The sequence below is a fragment of the Nicotiana sylvestris genome, chromosome 9, assembly GCF_000393655.2.
Source record: "Nicotiana sylvestris chromosome 9, ASM39365v2, whole genome shotgun sequence".
NCBI lineage: Eukaryota > Viridiplantae > Streptophyta > Magnoliopsida > Solanales > Solanaceae > Nicotiana > Nicotiana sylvestris.
Genome location: NC_091065.1, coordinates 86,280,338 through 86,300,763, shown reverse-complemented (window position 1 = coordinate 86,300,763; position 20,426 = coordinate 86,280,338).

Sequence of the window (20,426 nt, the reverse complement as noted above, 5' to 3'; positions counted from 1 at the left end):
CAAAAATGACTATGAGTCATTTGGTTAAAAAGTGATTGGCTGCCACGTTCTTGCTTTGGTATGTTATGCCCCGCAATATTACATTGATAATACGTCCTGTAGTATTATATTACGATGATGTTACACTTTGTAGTATTAAATTACGACGATGTTGCACCCTGTAGTATTGTATGTTGAATTTGTCGTAAGGTAATTGACATCAGTCCAAGGAAAACATTATTTGGAGATTATAAGGATTATGATGTTTCAAACAAGTGATGAGAAAATTCGTAAAGGTGAGAGGGGAAACAAGTCAAAGAAAATGAATTTTTGTCCAAGTTTGGCATGTTGGGATAAAATACGGCCCGAGCCAAAATACTCGGTATTTATGGACTTGTGCCATACAAGGTACCACATGACCATGATAGTAAGGTATGTGAAAAGTGAGTAGTACTTTAAATAAGTCGAAATAATTCTTAATTATGTGGGTAATTGGTTAATTATTGGGTAATGAGACATTACCTATTTAATTAATAATTAGTGGCAGGTTAATTAAAAAACCAAATGTCCCATTACCCAATAATTAACCAATTACCCACATAATTAAGAATTATTCCGACTTACTTAAAATACTACTCACTTTTCACATACCTTACTATCATGGTCATGTGGTCCCTGTATGGCTCCATAAATACCGAGTATTTTAGCTCGAGCCGTATTTATCCCAACATGCCAAACTTGGACGAAAATTCATTTTCTTTGACTTGCTTCCCCTCTCACCTTCACGAATTTATTCATCACTTTTTTGAAATAGCATAATCCTTATAATCTTCAAATAATATTTTTCTTGGACTGATGTATATTACCTTATGACAAATTCAACGTACAATACTACAGGGTGACACATCGTAGTAATTTAATACTGCAAAGTGTAACATCATCGTAATATAATACTGCAGGATGTAATATCAATGTAATATTGAGGGGCGTAACAACATATAAAAGATTATGCACACAAAAACTTTAACCCGCTATTCTACGCTCAGTTTAAACAATTTCATTATTGCTTTATCATTGCTTTTTCTTTGCTATCAGAAATGTCGAGTTCGCAATCAGGCTTATTGTTTCCTTTAATCTTAGTCGTTAATCTTATTTTTGTTCCCATTTCTTTATCATTTTTGTCACACCCCGAACCTTGGGGGCGAGACCGGCACTGGGTGCCTCACCTATCCTTGCATACCAACTTGAGACTAAGGCACTCTAAACATACAGTGTCATACTTTGTCCATGGGCCACATTGCAAGACAATTGCAAATGCTAACTAAACACCAATATACTGTTGGGCCAACAAGGCTGTCAAAACTACTATAGCTGGCAAACTAATAAAATATACATAAAAGGCCTACAAGCCCAACAAACTATACTAACTGACAGGATATGTCTACAAGCCTCTACTGATGGATATACTACGATCGGAAAGGGCCACAGTCTACTCATAACATATATAAATACATACATACATACATACATACATACATACATACATACATACATACATATATATATATATATATATATATATATATATATATATATATATATATATACAAACGCACAAGATGTACATAAAGCTTTAGACCCGGCAACTCCGAAGGATATGGAGCTTACTGATCAAGTTGAACTCGGGCAATACCTAATGAGGAGGTCTATCCCATCTGTCTGTCTGAAACTGCATGCATGAAATGCAACGCCCCCAGAAAATGGACATCAACACGAAATAATGTACCGAGTATATAAGTCAATATACTGAAAGCTGAACTGAACTGATAATATAACAACTGAAAATAACTAGAAGTCAAAGATAATCTGAGGATATGCTTACCTGCTGATACTAACTTAACTCTCTCAATATAGTAAGTAAAATAGTTGTCCGGCCCTATAAAGCGCTCTCTCTCTCTCTCTCTATATATATATATATATATATTCTCTGCCGTAGTAGGCTCTCTCATAGGTGCTCGACCATACTAGGCTTTGTATCTTGGCCAATCGGGCTCGCTCATAGGCGCTCGGCCATTGTAGGTTTGGTATATAACTTACCATCTGATTAGAGGTTGCCCAACAGGGGCCTGCCCATAGATTATAGCTCGATGGTAATGAAAATAATGTAATACTGTATGTATAGACTCTCTGCTCTCTTGACAGGAAGAAGGAAATACTCAAGTGAATATGATGTCCCGATAAAGAGAATATTGTAACTTGCGAGACTAGTAAAATATACGTAAAGTCCGGGATATGAATTTTTCATTATGCCTCATTATCAAACTTGTGTAATGACGAGATCATGCCAAAATGAAGGTAGAGCTTTAGCCTTAACATACCTAGGTTAGGGAAAAATCCATATGATTTTCTTGAAAAAGATTGCACCGTACTCCTTTAGAATAATAAAGTTTTACATTGCTAAGGTTCTAATAATTCTCATTGGATTTCTTTTGGTTGCAAGAATTTACGCTTTTCTTTTGTGGGAAATTGGTAATTGCTAACGTTCTGCTCCAATTCACAATTGACCTATAAGAGTTATAAGAATCACAATGACAAATTTCTATCACAAATTACGTTTTTACCTATTCACAATTTATAAGAATTGCTAATAAAATGTTTCTTGAACTTAGGTTGCCACCTAATCTCAAATTACCCTTAGTCATTTGTTTGGTTAGCACCTTGCTGCCACGTGGTCTTTTCCCATCTTTATCCAAATAGTTCTTTAATTAATTGGGTAATACCTATTACTCAATAATTAACCAATTATCCGCATAATTAAGAATTATCTCAAATTACTTAAAATACTACTCATTTTTAATACCCTTTTATGTATTATACTATAATGGTCATCAGGTACCTTGTATGGTACTAGTCTATAAATATCAGGTATTAACACTCAGCCCGTATTTTATCCCAACATGCCAAACATGGACGAAACTTCATTTTCTTTGACTTTCTTCCGCTCTCACCTTTACGAATTTACTCATCACTTGTTTGAAATAGCATAATCCTTATAATCTCCAAATAATCTTTTCCTTGGAGTGATGTCAATTACCTTACGACAAATTCAACGTACAATATACAGGGTGCAACATCGTCGTAATTTAATACTGCGAAGCATAACATCATCGTTATACAATACTGCAAGGTGTAACATCATCGTAAATTGCGGGGCGTAACATCATTCCTCCCTTTGGAACATTCATCCTCGAATGTTGACTGATGCTCTTATCATTTTCATAACGTATAGCTCTTGTGCATACCTTAATACTCTCCTTGACATTTAGGCAGTTATTATGTGAATAACTCCAAAAGCCAGGGCATTCCCCCCTTTAGGCGTCTTTCCCACGCCATGACTTGTGATTGAATTCCTTCCAATCTCTTAACGGTTGCTACCTCCTACCATGAAGCCTTTACGATACTGACCTTGTCAGTATGCCTACGACTCTTCTCCCCTTTTTCCTCCAGCTTTTAGCCAATCTCTAGGCCTTACATTGTAAACATATACAAGGCTTAATAAGATTCCTCTTTGGGCATCTATAGGTGTAATGAAGTTCTTCGCATGGTACTTTGTAGAACTTATGAATATGACTATATCTTATTTCATAGACCTGGTTATCCATTCGTATGACTTTACTGTATCTACTTAGGTCATACTATACCGTAATTCTTACTTCGATTTATTGTTACTGAGGTCTGCTACCAAATTCCAGCTTACGCTTGTTGCTTATCCCATATATATAAATGCTAGTCCTTTAATGTTTCCTCATTACTGTTCATCTTAAGAATGACGACCTAATCTCAGCTCATACTTTGTGACTTTTGTCCATCTATTATGATTCGCCTCAATATTGATCTACAATATACCACTAATAACTTGAAACTTCTTACATAATACCTTGCCACTAGGGCTTACGTTGCATTGAGAAATATTTAAAGTGACTCCATAATCGTATTTCATAGTATCTCAATGTGATTCACCTTATGGGGGTATTCTAATCTTGTGTCGTCCGCGAAATCTTTTCTCCTTTTCCTTCTCTTTCTTTTTTTCTTTAAATCATTATTCAATCAAAGGCCCAAACATCATCTTTTATCTGTCACCATTACACCCACATTTTATTACCAGGTCAACATTTGGTTTCTTCTAAATGATACTAGTCATAGGCTCTTTTGAGCTCATTCAGGCTATACATAGCTTTATATAATTTAGAGAACCCATCAGCTCTCTCTCATTTTTGTGGGCGTAATCCTGAGGGCTTATCCATTCTCATCACCTTCTCACTCGCCCTTTCTTATCCTTACTCATTTCTTCCTACTATCTTGTCGCTCTACCATACTTTGGCTTGCAACATATATATATCCATTTCTACTACTCACAGCCTTGCTTCAACTTCCTTGCACCATAGATTTCCTTGTGTTATTCTGGAACATCAAGTGAGACATCACATCATCTCTAACTCTTCTTTTACATTCTTAACTAGACCTCTCGATACCTAGAAACCATAGGCTATAACATATGCTACTGACGATGCCGCTATCAGTCTTGGATATTGAATCCCCGCGCTTCTAGCCTTCTACCCAAAGTATGGATTATTCACAGCCTTCAGCATTTGAGTATCTCGTACGTTGTTTACCTTTACCTTACTTACTTTAATGTCTCGTATCACATCTTCTATCTCCTTCATGACATTCCTTCCATATAGGTAGAATTCACATCCACAACTTGAATTTCTATTTTAATATTGCACCTTTTTACTTGATTTGTTGAGAGCTTTATACTGACTTTTTATAAGGCTGGTGTTCTTCTAACTGGACCTCTGATATTAAGAGTGACTCTGCAATATTCTCAATCACTATGTCCCTAATTTTCTGGGTTCAATAATCAAACTCCTGATTTACTTAGTTGATGTAACTTTTTAGTTTCCTCTTCTCTCTGATCAACCTTTATGTAGGCTTAAGCTATCTTCCGATCTACGACGCATGGTGTTTGTTATTACTTTTAGCCTTTCATGACACTATAAAATATCCATGATACAATTCTTTTAACAATTTTATCCTTTGTTTATGACCCGGACACAATTCTTCCTTTTAACTTATACCTAAACCTTCTACATATGTATAATTGTCAATATATATGCTGCAGGGATAATACTCCAAACTCTTAAGTGCGTTCATAACGTAACCAACTCTGGTTCATTCATCGAATAATTCCTTTCGTTCTATCTTAGATTTCTTTAATGTAAGCTATTACTTTTCCTAGTCGCTCTGCCCCTTTGCTGCATCCATAATTAGCTTATCTTAGTGCCCACACATATTGGAATTCCATACAAATCATATGATCTTGAATATTACTTCTGATTTTACTCCCCGTTCGTTAGCCACGGTAGGTGCCACTTCCTTATAGAGTGCATACAATGTTGTTTTGAGACTGTTGTTATTAGACTATTTCCTCTTTAGGTCACTGAGTTTAGGTTGAAGCCTTCTTTCTTATTTTCATTAGCTAGTCTTTCATTGTAGTAGTTAGGGAGGACCCTCTGACTTTTGTAAAGCTACGAGCTTATTACATCATATACTCGACGAAATATTTGATGCCCCTCCTCACCTATAATTATCGGTGGTTACTTACCTCCACACCCTTGTGCTTGTAAGGTTGCTTTTGAACTTGATATTTTGACCATCTTCCCAGTAACACTCTCTTTTATTTCCGTAATACTCATATGATTCCTTTAACTACCCCAATTCCTATCCGAATATTTGTAAAGGGTTCTGATGTCATATCTGCGAAACTGAACTCCCCGTGTTAGGGTTCACTATGTTTATTTTACATGGTCTGTTGATTTATCTATAACCTTTGGATAAGTGCGATATCATCCCTTTCTAAATTTTATCGCATTCTTCCTTTATCATTCCATATTCCCCTCTTTAGTGGAGTACTAATACTTGGAGCTGTGACGACCTGCCTATAGATGTTTTTCCTTATCATCTTTGGCGTCCTTTCACATCATCAATGACCCTTACTCGCCTTTTGGTAATCCTTCTGTACCAAGGATAACAAAATTCCTCACTTGAGATGGTGATACTTAATGTAACTGGCATATACAGTCTCTTAAGCTTAACTTTGCTTATATTGTTTGCTTTAGGGAAACGTCTCCCTGAATGACCATTCTCTGAATTTATCATGGATTTTCTTCTGTTGTCCATTCTATTGTTGTCGGAATACAATATGAAATTCTCATGATGCTGACTATTATCAAATCACTCAGTTCTTAATTCATGTTTAGTTTATCTTGTTTACCAGTCCATACTGATTTCTATTACTCTAGGGTCTAACTTTTTCTTCTGTTAATCACGTTAGAGTCGTGAACTTATTCCTCGAAATGAGGATGTGACTGTATGGCCTACACTCTTTTGTTGTCTTAAGGCCCATCACCTCTCATCTCTTTATTCATTTCACTATAGATTCTGTAACATTCTACCGTTGTCATCCATGTATCACACCTCACTCATAATGCCTCATTATCCCTCTTCGTACTTCCCTGCTAATATTTCTATCTATCACTTTATTTTGAAAATTCGAAAAAAACATTCTTTTGCTTTTAGTTCCCTTTGCTCCATCTATTGGCTCTTAGAATTTCCAAACATTCTTTATCTACTAGGGACGGGAGCCACACTAAGGTAATATTACCCCTTCCATGATTTCAGTGCACGTCTTTGTATTACTCATATCTAGTTGTACTATTTTACAGTGCACCGTCTAGGTATCTCACAAGGAGATCTATTAGCACCTTCACAATATCCTTTGGAAATGTCACTTAATGCAAATAGTCTATCCGCTATTTTGGGTCACTCTAACCTCAGCCGGATCCTGATATTCGTCCCTCTTTTATACTTCTTTTGTTATTCCTCATAGGGTATAAATGAGATGGGCGCGACCAATTGTACATACCTCTATTTCTATTGAAGGTAACTCAAAATGTTTATATCTCCCTCCTGAGTTGAAAGTACCGATAATCTTCATTAACTAATGACCGCGTACCCTTTTTCACCTTGCTTCTTTTACTTGCTAGAACTTATGTCTACTTTTTTATTCTCTTTTTCCTTTTTTATCGCAAAAGTGGATAGGCATTCTTACTTTAGGGATTCTTATCAAGAAGCTTACACATCTTAGTATACACATGTTCTGCTGAATATTTCATATTTATCCATCATAAGCATGATGCAAAAATCGAGTTCTTCTAACTCAACTCTTCCACAACTATATCTCTTACCCACTGTCTTTCTAGGTGTAGGTATTATCATATTATTAATAAGATAAAGTTTAGGAAATTGAGTTCCTACAACTAAGCATTACCACACGATCTAGAGTAAGAAGAAAGAGTGCAGTCCTAAATGCCTTGTAGCCTCCTGCTTATAAGTGTGGTGCATGACACACCCATAAACAAGACTCTACTAGACACGGCTTGTAGACTCCCTAGGACCTAACTACTCTAATACCACTTCTGTCGCCCCGAACCTTTGGGGCGAGACCGTCACCCGGTGCCTCACCTATCCTTGCGTACCAACTTGTGACTAAGGGACTTTGAACATATAGTATCATACTTTGGCCATGGGCCACATTGCAAGACAATTGCAAATGCTGACTAAACATCAATTTACTGTTGGGCCGACAAGGCCGTCATAACTACTACAGCTGGCAAACCAATAAAATATACATAAAAGACCTACAAGCCCAACATACTATACTAATTGACAAGATATGTCAACAAGCCTCTACTGATGGATATACTGTCATCGGAACAGTGCCACAGTCTACTCATAACATATACATATATATATATATATATATATATATATATATATATATACACACACACACACATACACATGATGTACATAAATCTCTAGACACGACAACTCTGAAGGGTATGGAGCTTACCGATCAAGCTAAACTCGGGCAACACCTAATGAGGAGGTCTACCCGTCTGTCTGTCTAAACTTGCACGCATGAAATGCAGTGCCCCCATAAAAGGGATGTCGGTACAAAATAATGTACCGAGTATGTAAGGAAATATACTGAACACTGAACTGAACTGATAATATAACAACTGAAAGTAACTGGAAGTCAAAGACAATCTGAAGATATGCTTACTTGCTGATACTGACTCCACTCTCTCAATATAGTAAGTAAAATAGTTGTCCGGCCCTATAAGGCTCACTATATATATATATATTCTCTGCCATAGTAGCCTCGCTCATAGGCGCTCGGCCATACTAGGCTCTGTATTACCATCCGATAAGGGCCTGCACATCGATTATTGCTCGATGGTAATGAAAATAATGTAATACTGTATGTATAGACTCTTTTCTCTCTACATTGGAAGAAGATAATACTCAAGTGAATATGAAGTCCCGATAAAGAGAATATTGTAACTTGTGAGACTAACAAAATATATGTAAATTTCGGGATATTAATTTTTCTTTATGCCTCTTTATCAAACTTGTGTAATGGCAAGATCATGCCAAAATGAAGGTAGAGCTTTAGCCTTAACATTCTTGGGGGAGGGAAAAATCCGTATGATGTTCTTGGAAAAGATTGCACTATACTCCTTTAGAACCGCAAAAATTTACGTTGCTAAGGTTCTAATAATTCTCGTTGGATTTCTTTTGGTTGCAAGAATTCACGTTTTTCTTTTGTGGGAAATTGGAAATTGCTAATGTTATGCTCCAATTCACAATTGACCTATAAGAGTTATAAGAATCACAATGACGAATTTCCATCACAAATCATGTTCTTACCTATTCACAACTTATAAGAATTGCTAATATAATGTGTCTTGAACTTAGGTTGCCTCCTAATCTCAAATGACCCTTAGTCATTTGTTTGGTTAGCTCCTTGCTGCCACATGGTTTTTTCCCATCTTTATCCAAATAGTTCTTTAATTAATTGAGTAATATCTCGTTACCCAATAATTAACCAATTACCTGCATAATTAATAATTATCTTAAATTACTTAAAATATTATTTATTTTTAATACCCTTTTATGTATCATACTATCATGGTCATATGGTACCTTGTATGGTACTAGTCCATAAATATTGGGTATTAACGCTTGGCCCCTATTTTATCCCAACATGCCAAACTTGGACGAAAATTCATTTTCTTTGACTTGCTTCCCCTATCACCTTCACGAATTTACTCATCACTTGCTTGAAATAGTATAATCCTTATAATCTCCAAATAATCATTTCCTTGGAGTGATGTCAATTACCTTACAACAAATTCAGCGTACAATACTATAGGGTGCAACATCGTTATAATTTAATACTGCAAAGCGTAACATCATCGTAATGCAATACTGCAAGGCATAACATCATCGTAATATTGCGGGGCGTAACAAGTTTAGATCAAGTCGATTTTCTTGTCTATAAACCATGCTATAAATTTAACTGTAACATTCTACGGGAAATAATTTGGCACTCATCATGGGGCATAGACACATGCGTAGTTTCTTTGATCCATCCGTTTGTCACTAACAAGTTTTGGTTTTTTTCTCAAGCAAAATATGGCAGCTAACGATTATCAACAACACTCAAAATATTGGAGCACAGGATGAACAGGAAGAGGTATCCCGGCGTGATGATTCCACCAACGAAACCCACAATGAATGGGATGAAATAACCCCAATTTTGAAGGAAAATATCCTTGGGATATGCGGGCCTAACTCTTGATGGTACGTAGTACGAACACGTTACTAAATTGGTTAGGCTCCTGAGAGAGCAGTAAAGAGCAATCATGTACCACCTCTCGAGGAAAGATCGTGTGATGATGAAATTGAAGCATGCATTATCGGGTGCCTCCAACAACCCCAATTGAAGAGCTTCACTTCCTCCCAGCATTCCCACAAATCAGACGGCTCAAAGAACTAATAACGACACCCCAAGGGATAAAGTTAGTTTAGATGAAGCTGGGGGGACCCGAAGCGGATTTGGGAATAATAACTTGAATGATCCTTTCAAACCCGGGCTAATGAGATTCATGAGAGAGAACAATTAAAGAGTGGATAAGAATGTGAAGGAGTTTCATGCTCAAATGTATAAGATTCCAGGAGTGCCACCAGTGTTAGAGGGTTCAGATTCAAAAAAGTATACACAATTGTCATTTAAACCACATGCGGCACCTGAGTTGATCCCGAAGAGGCTATAAATGCAATGGCATTAACCAAAGTATGATGGGATGTCGGATCCATAGGAGCACATCACAACCCGCACAACAATAGTAAAAGGAAACTACTTTGCCTATACATGGTATTCCCTCTTACTACAACATTCAATAGATTCTTTTGAAATGATTGCAGATTCGTTCATGAAAGCCCATGCTGGAGCAAGAAAGGTCTAGGCCAGAAAGGCATCTATATTCAGAATCTTGCAAGTAGAATCCAAGCTACTATGAGAATTCATAATTCAATTTCAGAAGGAGAGAATGCTACTACCAGCGATTTCAGATGAGTGGGCAGTAGAGGCATTCACAAAGGGTTTAAATCCACTAAGTTCTGATGTCTCCCGAAAACTGAAGGAGAGCTTGCTCGAGTCTAGGCAACCACATGGGTAGATATCCATTATTTCTACGAGTCAAAGATAAGGAAAGAGGATGATCAACTCGGTTCTTCAATATCATTCAAGGGATGAGGTAGCAATAAAAATCAGGATAAGTTTAAAAATGACTTTTCCATGGATCAGAGGTCTTCTAGGGGCCATCTTCTACCATATGAGAGGACCAATAAGCGTAGCGGTATATGGTTCCAGTTATCGGATAGGTTTACTTCTGACAGGAGGATGGACCGTGGCCGAAATAACAGATTGTTACAAGAGAAAGAAGAGCCAGGGTCCCAAGATCCCACATATCATAGGTTGTCAGGCTACAACTTTAACATCATCTTGGTGGAATTGGTGTCGGCGATGAGGAATATCAAAGAAGCACGATTTCTGAAACCAATCCCATCTTACCCTAACAGATAGATCCTAGTTTGTGGTGTGAATTCCATGGGACTCACGGTCATAGATTAGGGACAACCGACACCTTCACGAGGAGGTGGCGACGTTGCGAAGAAATGGCCATCTTAGAGAGTTCTTAAGTGACCACGTCAAAATTAATTATGGTAGAAGTTGGGACAACGCGGAACAATCAAAAATAGCAACGGGGTCACCCCATATGACAATCAACATGATCTTTGGAGGGAGCAAGGTCAATGGGGTGATATTTTTGGCAAGAGGATTCGATAAGTCTCAAAAGATGACATCACCTTCATGAAAAAAGATGTTGAAGGACTTCTCCTGCCGCACAATGACGCGCTGGTAATTCACTTAATGTCTCATATTTCAAAATTAAGCGTGTTTTGGTCAATCCAGGGAGTTCAGGCGATATAATACAATAGAGGGTCCTAGAACAAGAGACTTTGACCGGGAATATCATTTTGGCTACAAAACTCCTAGCCGGCTTTAACCTAACTACTGTCACAACCCGAGGAGAAATTTTGCTTCCCACGCACGCCAAATGGGTAATAAAGGCCACTTTGTTCGAAGTGGTAGATGGTAATATGGGACTATAATGTGATCCTCGGATGGCCATGGATACACAAGATGATGGTTGTTCCCTTGACCTATCACAAATTGTTGAAATTTCCAACATCGGAAGAGATCAAATAGATAAGAGGAGATCAACCGGTGGCAAGGGAGATGAATGTTGTTACCATTTCTAATAGCAAGCAAAGAGAAACTAAAAATAGCAATTACAGGAATCGATGCCTTTTCCCATCCCAACCGGAGATAACCAAAAGGAGGAGGAGGGGGAATTATATCAGGTACCAAGGTCTTTTCAAGTACCGAGAAGAAAGATTCAACCAAATCAACCGCGAAAGGGCTCAAGCAAGTGGCCCTATTGGAGGAATTTTGGAAAGAGAATTGATTTGGGAACACTGTTAAATCTCGAGGTCAGGTTAGAATTTATAAATTTTCTTAAAGCTAATGTTGACTGCCTTGAATGGTTGCACTCAGATATGAAAGGTATTCCATTATAGGTAGCAGTCCACAAATTAGTTATGGATCCAAACTTCCCACAGTAAGGCAAAATAAGCGCCTAATAATTATGGATCCAAACTTCCCACTAGTAAGGCAAAATAAGCGCCTAATAGTAGAGGTCAAAAACATGTTTGTTAAAAAAGAGGTAAATTGAGTACTCAATATCGGTTCAATCCGAGAGGTAAAGTATCCGGATTGGGTAGCTAACGTAGTAGTAGTGCTTAAAAAGAGTAACAAATAGGATGTGTGTAGACTATAAGAATTTGAATAAGGTGTTCCCTAATGACTCTTTCTCATTGCCTAACATTAATCAAATGATCGATGCTAGAGCCGGGCACGAGTTGATGAGTTCTCCTGATGCTTATTCCGGTTATAATCATATTAGGATGAAATAGGAAGATCAATGAAAATCATTATGAACTTCGGCACATATTGTTATAGTGTGATGCATTTTGGCCATAACAACGCCTGAGCAACTTATCAGAGGCTTGTTAAATAAGATGTTTGAGAATCAGATAGGTAAAATGATGGAAGTATATATTGATAACATGCTAGTTAAGTCTTTAAATGCAGGAGATCATCTAAAACATCTCCAAAAACTTTCGACATCCTGCGGCAGAATAACATGAAACTCAACCTAGAGAAGTGTTCCTTCGGGGTTGGCTCTGGTAAATTCTTCGGGTTTCTGGTCTCGCAAAGAGGGATAGATTTAAACCTTAAAAAAATCAAAGCCATCGTGGACATCCTAGATCATTTAACAAGTGTGAAAGAAGTAAAGAGGCTACCCGGTAGGTTTGCATCTCTCAGCAAATTCATTTTGAGGTCCTCGAAAATATGCCACTACTTATTTTCACTCTTGAGAAAGAAGAACAACTTTGTGTGGACTCTGGAATGCCAATAGGCATTGAAGGACCTAGAAAGGTACATATCCAGCCCTCCATTATTTCCGAAAAAGGGGGAAGGTGAACAAGTGCTAATTTATTTAACGATATCAAAAGTAGCGGTAGGCGTCATTTTGGTTCGAGAAGAGAAGGTACACATATTCTTGTTTATTACATTAGTATAATATTATCAGGAGCGGAGACTCGATATCCGTACCTTGAAAATCTAGATCTAGCTCTCGTAGTTGTCTCTCAAAATCTTAGGCCTTATTTCAGTGTCACACAATAGCCTTTGTGATAACCTTTCCCTTAAGGAATGCCCTTCGTAAGCCTAAGTTGTTAGTCCGTTTGGCTAAATGGGTAGTCAAAGTTAGTGAATTCAACATTGAATATAAACTGAGGATTGCAATTAAGTATCAGGAATGACATCGGGAGTTTAGATATTATTTATGGATGGAGCCTACGTAAAGTGGTTCGATCTCGCAGTAGTTCTAATCACCCCTTCATGGAAAACTTTATGACATGCCATTAGAACTGTACCATTAACTAACAGTGAAGTTGAGTATGAGTCTTGGTTGCAGGGCTTGAACTAGCTCAGGGACTAGGTTCCGAGGTCATCGAGATAATATGTGACTCCCAGTTGGTGGTAATTCAAGTGTATGTGATTATCGACACAAAGGAGGATAACATGCAATAATACTTGAACAAAGTTCAAGCATTGGTTGCACGATTTAGAGAATGGTCAATCATCCACATTCCGAGGGAGGAACTAATTTAGGGTCATCCGCGGAGATGAAAGGATCTTATTCTAGTATGGTCGTAGAATTGTTGCATTCTGTGTTGGATATATATGGTTATTGCAAAGTAAATTCAACCAACTTAACTTGGGACTGGAGGAACGAGTTCATTGAATATCGCAGACATAGTATATTACTTGGAGACCCAAAAGTGTCCCGGCCACTGCAAACCAAAGGCTTTCTACTATCTTGTCGATGGATAATTATATAGGATATCATCCCAAGGACCATTGGATCGATGTCTAGGGGCCTCACAGGCGAACTACCTGATGAGAGAAATCCACGAAGGAGTATGCGGAAACCACTATAGGGCAGAATCGTTAGTTCTCAAGTTAGTTAGGGCTGGCAATTATTGACCTCGAATGGAACAGGATAAAAAGACATTCGTACTAAAGTGCGACAAATGTCAATGTCATGCATAGTTAGTGCATCAACATCATAACCTTTGCATTCGGTGGTGTCCCCATGGCTATTCATGAAATGGGGAATGGACATAGTTGGTTCTTTCCCATCAGACCCCCGGAAGGTAAGGTTCATTTTAGTTTTAACATTTATTTCAGTAAATAGGTTGAAGCATGTCCTTACCAAAAGATCAGAGAATGCAAAGTGGTTGACTTCATATGGGACCACATAATCTACCGCTTTGAAATACCAAAGGAGATTGCTTGTGACAACGGCCGTAGTTCGTAGGTTCAAAAGTCACAAAGTTGTTGGAAGGGTTAAAGGTCAAACGAATAACTTCTTCACTGTACCATCTGAGTGCTAACGGGCAGGAAAAGTCAACCAATAAGGTAATTACTCGAAACCTTAAAAAGAAGCTAGAAGATACTAAGGGCAAGTGGTTGGATGAGCTACCAGGTGTTTTACCGGCATATCGTACCATGACAAAGTACAGTATGGGTAAAAGGCCCTTTTCTCTTGTACACGGGTTGGAGGCATTGATATCGAGGGAAGAAGGGTAGCCAACCTGAGGCTTACCCCAGAAAATGAAGAAAAAAACAATGAAGCATAGCTAGTGAAGCTAAACTTACTTGAAGAACACCGGGATCTGGCATATGTGAGGATGGTAGCACAAAAGCAAATAATGGAAAGGTGTTACAATCGCAAGGCAAACCTATGATATTTCAAAGTTGGAGATCTAGTTCTAAGGAAAGTTACTCAAACCACTAGAGAAGTCAATGCCGGGAAGATGGGATCAACATGGGTAGCGGTTCTCAGATATATAATCGGTAAAGGCTCATATGAACTAGAAAATCAGGATGGAGTCAAATTGCCGATCAACTGGAACGTAACTCACCTCAAAAGGTATTATTGCTGAAGATCCTTGCTGGTACTAAATGTATGTGTTGTGCTCTTTTTTCCTTCGTCTAGTTTTTGTCCCAATTGAGTTTTTCTGGTAAGGTTTTTAATGAATCAGCGACATAAAGCATATTCTGAAGGAAGGATCATAGACGAACGTAAGACCTTCGATATCAAGGCACTAGGAGTTCCCCTGCAGACGTGATCGATGACCATGAGCTCATGTGAAAAATAGCTTGTGGATGGTTAAATAATCTTTGGTTCGATGGCAAATCTAACCTCACAAAACTCCAATAGATTATTTATCCCTTTATAAGTTGTCTCCACCGATGATGCGGCAGTATAAAGTATAAAATGAAGGGAAGAGCCTTCGATAAATGCAAGCCTTCCAGTGCTCGAATCCCCATACTTAGCATTCAAACATTGGGCGAGAGAATAATACATGTTATGGCACTAAAAGTGACACCAAAACCAAAGTGCCACAAAAGCTGGGACTATTTGAACTGGGATCAATGTCTTATCGGGATCGGGAACTACATGATCAACCTCATAGAAATAAGTTGTAGCAGTTAGGCATATGTGTTGTAAGTTCTATTTGCTTAAGTAGATGAATGTTTATGTATGTGTACTTTTGAAATAGAAGGAATAAATCAAAGTCCTTTTTATTTTTATCTTATTACTTGTCCGATTGGTAAGTCAATTTATTTTACCATTTGAGAGTTAATGAAAACTTCAACTGCTTGTGCCGAAATGAACAGGAGACGTCCTCCTCAAAAGCACAGTAAACATAAGAGCCTTTCTTATGAAACCCTCATAGTAAAGGGTAGATTCCAGAAGTATTTATTCCCGTAATCAAAAGTTATCGGATACAAAAGAATTCCTGATGCTTTATCAATTAACTTAAAAGGAATATTATTGCACAACATTTAAACAAAATTTCTTTTATTTATTAAAGTGTCAAACTTAGTAAAACGTTTGGCATAATTACATAGGAAAAATATTTATACATTATTCTTTGCTACCAGAATCCAAAGGGAGAGAAAGGTCTTCATTCTTCCTGGTGGTAGAATGTTATTTCTTTGCCAGTCCTGGCCTTCATCCTCTTCGGTCCCCCCTTCGGTTCCCGAATACTCGAAACTAGTATTTGAGGAGTTAGTTGTAGTGGGCCGAGTAGGAAGATTCCGACGAGCAGTTTACTCCAGTTTCCGGACTTTAGCAATGTCTACTTTGGCTTCCTCCAAAGTCTTCCTCTTCTTATGATACATAGCATAGGTGTTCTAGAAGACGAGAGAATCTTCTTGGTTCAGGAGTTTTGTATGGAGATTGTCAATTTTGCCCTGGAGCTCTTCTTTTTCAGACTTCATTGCGTTGAGTCAGCACTCAAGCTCAACATTGGTAGTTGAATGAAGCCGGTTTTTATCCATGACCCTCTTGATCCTTTCTTCCATTTTGACCCTCCTCTCCTCAGCAGCATTCGACTCCTCTCTTTTGGAGCATAAGTTGTCCTTCAAGTTATTAACTTGTTAATCAAAGACAAACTCGTGCTCGGAAGCGACGGTTACAGCATCCTAAAGTTTGACCCACTTAGCCTTAGCCTCTCTGATATCTTCATGCAATTGGGAAACTTCTTGGGTGTGGGACATGTTATATTGCTCGATTTGTTGTAACCGAGCCTCAAGCTTGCTCATCTGTGCAACCTTTGCCTCCAGCACGGGGAGGGGATGATTTTTTTTAGCTAAAAGTCGATCCCGTTTGGAAGAAAGTTCTTATTTTTTCATAATCAACCTTTGTAGGCCCTCAAGAGTAAGGAGGTTGGCCTACAAAAGTTAGAATCAAGGTTATTATCGACAAATATAATTGAAAAAGAAGCACGGGGAGGGGACGATTTCTTTTAGCCAAAAGGCGATACCGTTTGGAAGCAAGTTCTTGTTTATCTAGAATCAATCTTTGTAGGCCCTGAAGAGTACGGAGGTTGGTCTAAAAAATTTAGAATCAAGGTTATTATCGACAAATATAAACGAAAAATAAGATAGGAGGAAGTTAGGATGATACCTGCACCGAACAGTACATGTTTTTGTTTATCAAGCATTCCCTAGAAAAAGAGCCCATCTTTTTCCAATCCTTCGCTGAAGCGAGCCACTTGATATAATTGGCGGGATCCACCAGCTTGGAGAGAACATGGCACTTTTTTGAAACTGAAAAAATGGCGCTTCGCCTTCCTCGAGGATCTTGAGAGGGTGTCGTGTAAGTGTTCCTCAAGTTCATGTGGTCAGGAGACTATGCAGTCAGTGCTGGTAGCGAAGGAACAACTGGTGCCAGTAGGTATGGAGTTGTCGGTGTAGATGGAGAAGAAGCAATTATGGTAGAAGGAATGATAGTTTTTGCTTGATCAAAAGTTGAGGATAGAAAAAGGTCAGGGCCGAACTGCTTGGACCGGAGACAGTGATAGGGATTGGAAAACGAGAATCAACATTCTCAACCAAGCCTATTTTACCCCCAAAGTGCATTAGTTTCCTCTACTAGTGGATTTTTGAGCTCCCCTAGCTCAACATTTGGTTGAGCTGATAAAGATCTTTTTCTTATTTAAAGGGAAACCTATTTATCATTGGCTTCCTCTTCATTATCGAGGACCACTGTGGCCAGCTTGGTTGGACTTTTCTTTATTCTCTTATACTGAGTTCCACCCGAAAAGGAACGTCTCATTTTCAGTTGCTTATTCTTGGGCTAGGGACTCTGAGAGAAGGCAACCCTCACCAGAGGATCGAGAAGATACACGAGCCCTGCTTTGGTTGATGGCATTCTAGAACACCCTTTCAACCTCCTCGAGGTCTTCAAGAGTGTCGACATCGGGGCACATGACAGAACCCCACAAAAGACCTATAAAAGCAAAACGATGGTTAGTAAATTGCTTCTAAGTTGTTAAGATTGAATGAAAGAGGAATTTTTCTCACCAAGGTTCTTAGCTCTTCACCTATATGTAGGAGCCATTTCTTTCCACCATTAGGATTCCAGAGCTGTAATATCTAGAATTTTCTAAACCTATCAGTCCAGACCGTGAACCCGTGGTGGTTCCCAACAAGTAGTTGAAATGAAGGAAGTCAAAACAAAATCAGCAAAGCAAATTATCTTTTTACGAAGAAAGAAAACGAATACTCGAAGAACGTCGGGATAATGTCCTTGATAAAAATAATAACGAACTATTCCATCCATCCACGGTCATTGCCATCATCTACGCTGGTGAGAATAGTGTGGTGACGAATCTTGCTGAAGTTTAACACTCCCTCATGAAAAATCTTGGGGGAGTAAAGTTTCATCATATGATTGAGAGTTAGGGTTTCCCCGATCTCGATGCACAATTTACAACTGCATGCCACCGTATACCATATAGATAGGCCTACTTGTGCCAAGAAGACCCGATGCTGGTGGAAAAATTCCAGAATTATTGGGACTTGATCCCAAGGTGAAAGGACCCAAAGTAAAGGGATATGTATAGACATACATAAACCCCTCTCTGTAGTAGGTAACTCGTTCTACCCCATCTGTGGCAAGGATTTTAACATTAAAGCAGTTACAATCCTTCTTCATATCAGGAATACTAGAAGAGCAAATAGAGGAGTGGAACCTACAAATTGGCCAAAACCTGCTGCTTTGGGAATTTGCAGGTGCGTTTTGCTCTTGGAGATCGTATGCAGTGCTGAGATGGAGTGGTATGATAGTGTTGGCTATTGGAGGTTCAAACTCAACGTCGACCTCTTTGGCTTTATTTTTCTTTGGACCTCCACTGAAGAGAAGACCAGTGTTTCCAAAGATAGCAATGTAAGAAGACATGGTTGTAAAAGATCAATGAAGAGGTTCTTGCTGAGGAAGTTGAATGTTATAAGGAAACTCGGAAAGGGAGAAAAGTTTGTGAAAGTAGTGAAAATGAAGAAGTAAAAATGATGAGAACTAGAGAAGTTATAAACGGCAAAAATCATGGTCACGATTACCTCAAAAACCGACGAAAATACTTGTTGAATCATGGGGCAACACATGTTCGGAGTATTAAATATGAGGAGGCATGCGTCCCTTCAAGAGTAAGAGACCGTTCAGGAACTTTCCCCCCAAGAGAAGCATTCTCATCTACTTTCCAGTAGCACTGACTTCTGTTATCGAAAACTTGGGGGACTATCTGTATGGGATGAAATTAGTTTATAACAAGTAGTCAAATGGCAAAACATGAGTCAGCAAATAACTGGCACCGAGTACGAAGGGTGTAACCAGTATGGGATGGATCCCGAACAGCAAATGCAGCTGATAATAGAGATTAAAAGGTTTGACATCCCGTAGCATTTAATAAGCAGCCATTACAGAGAGTATATGTATCCAAAGTCAGTCATTATGCACCCATCAATGACGTTTATGTTCTTATTCAAGAGGAGCTTGATTTTCTAATCTTGTCCCCTTAAGTAGAGGCTATAAATAGCAAGATAAGCAACCATTGTAAGACATATGGAAGATTCCGCACATAAAAACTTTAACGCACTATTCAACGCTCGATCTTAACAGTTTTATTATTGCTTTTACTTTTGCTCTTGAAAAGACCGAGCTCAGAATCAGGCTTGTTATGTCCTTTCATCTCAGTCATTAATCAGGCTTGGATCAAGTCGATTTGCTTGACTAAAAACCACGCTATAAATCCAACAATACCATTTTACTGGTAAACTGTGGATAATTTTTGATAGTTCAGTGATGGTTTTAGTAATGGACTCGAAAAATTACCTATTGATCATACATGTTAAACTTAATCTAACAGTACAAGATAAGGAGATATATTCGACACTTCCCTAGTTAAGGGCAAGAAAACTTTAACAACCAAATAAATGAAACTCTCATGGAGCAATTTCATGGCATTTACACACAACACACTCTTTTCTTTCCTTTACTGTTACCTGATGCATGTTGCTTGGTGGATTATTAGGTATAACTTCTTTTTTTTCACCTTTGACTATCACCATTATTACTTATACAAGAACTTGATTCCCTCATATGATGGGGAAAAAAAAGAGCTAGCGAACAATTACAATGAAAAGGATAAGAAATAAACAAACTTCTTTATTTCGTACCTTTTGAAAGCTTATTCGTCGAATGTAGTACATTTTCATCATCAAATGTGTGACAAGAGTTGAATAAGATTGTAGGAATCCGGAGATCCACGCACCCAAATGACAGTTTCATTTTTATCATACTAGTTGTACATCTCAAAGATCTTTATTTCATGACTATCTTTTGAGGATTCTAATTAATATTTAACATATATAACTAAATAAAGGGTAATAGGATCAAGATTAGGTGATTTAACAATGATATATATTTAAA